Source organism: Alexandromys fortis, unplaced genomic scaffold (genome assembly GCF_014885135.2).
Source record: "Alexandromys fortis isolate MF-2015 unplaced genomic scaffold, M_Fortis_MF-2015_v1.1 scaffold_708, whole genome shotgun sequence".
In the NCBI taxonomy this organism is placed as follows: Eukaryota; Metazoa; Chordata; class Mammalia; order Rodentia; family Cricetidae; genus Alexandromys; species Alexandromys fortis.
The window spans coordinates 30666-32575 of NW_026068637.1; the positions used below are offsets into that span (position 1 = coordinate 30666).

The 1910-nt window shown below is 37.0% G+C and overlaps 1 pseudogene; it reads right to left on the reverse strand.

Moving 5' to 3' along the window:
* Positions 1 to 365: 365 nt before the first annotated feature.
* On the reverse strand, positions 366 to 1014 carry LOC126495987 (immunoglobulin kappa variable 4-1-like; annotated as a pseudogene).
* Between the last annotated feature and the right edge of the window lie 896 nt (positions 1015 to 1910).

Consider the following 1910-nt stretch of genomic DNA (forward strand, 5'->3'; position numbering starts at 1 on the left):
TCACATAGACATAGGAAAGACTATTTAATTAACCATAATATAATATATAATATAGTATAAAACAATAATATATCACCACAGTGTCCATTAAAAGAGCAAAAACATTTTTCCTACATTTCAAAACCTTTGCCATCATCATTGTTTCTGCCCATAGCATCTTGTTTTTGACACTGAAAGTCCAGAAATATAAAAGATAAATCCCTCCTGTTCAAGCAGCAGAATGTGCTGAATATAAAGATAGTATGGAGTTTTTTGCAACACTTTCATTAAAGGTGTTTTCATACCTAATGATATAATAAACATTGGTCCCTTCATGTTATACTGGGCTCTTCAAACTTTTACATTACTGTTTGGAAACACCAGCCTCAGGCATCAGGGGGAAGTGTGCAGGTCCAGGGCTGTGTGGTGCAGGCAGCTGGTGTGACTCTCAGAGGGGTTCTTGTTGGAGGCTGAAGCACTGTGGGAGGATTACTGCGACCCTGCTGACAGTAGTAATCTGCCAGGTCTTCAGCCTGGACACTGTTGATGGTGAGGGTGAAATCTGTCCTAGATCCACTGCCTGTGAAATGATCAGGGACCCCAGTGTACCAAGTGGATGCCAAGTAGATCAGTAGTTTAGCCCTGGTTTCTGCTGGTACCAAGCCAAGTAGTTAGTGTTATCATCTAAAAGACTCTGACTGGACTTGCAGCTGATGGTGACATTCTCCCCTGCTGACACAGCCAGTGAGGATGGAGACTGGGTCATCACGATATCAGTACTAGCACCTGCAATCAACAATACACAATGATGATACATAATATGAAAAAACAAGATATAGTACCAGTTGAAATTTGTCATTTTATATCCTTTTAATGTCATACTGTCAGAATATTATTAAGACATATTCTGTCATAGCACACATTTTAAATTTCTTATATGCAAAGAAGTGACTCTAAGAAGATGATAATACTTGTGAATTTCTCACCAGACACCCAGAGAAGCAGGGACATGATAACTTGGATTTGTGACACCATCTTGCTTCCTCTGTCTCTGATGTATCTCAATTCTCACTCAAAGGGCTTACTTAGTTTATAAATTGTAGGAGGTTGGGTTGAGCTGGAGAAGCCCATGCAAAGCAGTCAGCAATTACATAAGGAACTGCAAGGGCAGTGTGTGTGAGTAGCTGGTGTCAATCAACAGGGGAAAATAACATCATGGGGAGTGTGAGCAATCACTGAATTCTGTCATCTGACAGCACCCAAACATAAATCAATTAGGCACTCCAATAACAGCTTTGGTTTAAAATCCATGATATTTTTAAATCTGTTTGTTTTAATGAAACGTTAGGAAAGCTATCTAAGAATAACAATGTTTACCGAAGAAATGATAAAATATGTTCAAAAAAATCACAACCAAAGTAACTTAGAGTAAAAAACATGCAATAAAAGAAAAAAACTGGTGGAGGGGGGAAAAGAAGAGATAGATAGATAGATAGATAGATAGATAGATAGATAGATAGATAGATATATAGATAGATGATAGATGATAGATAGATGGATAAATAGATAGATGATATATAGAGAGAATTGAGGCTAAAGTTATTCATTTTTTCCTACTTTTAAAGTTACTCTTATGCAGAGAACAATGAACAGTGCCACAGATGATGTGCTGCAGTTTCCAGACTAAACAAAGAGCAGCTCAGAATTCACTCTGTGTAAATCCTAAAGAACATTAACATTTAGATGAGAGAATCTTATATCCCAAAGCAATGGTACGCCCTGCAGAAACAAACAAGTATCACATGCACAACTAAGGTAACTGAAGGAAGATGATATTTTTTTGGAAATAATAGAGGAAGAAGACAAACTTGATTTTTTTTTTCAAAAAGATCTTGCTGTAGGCTAATATTTACCAAGAATGGTTATTTGAA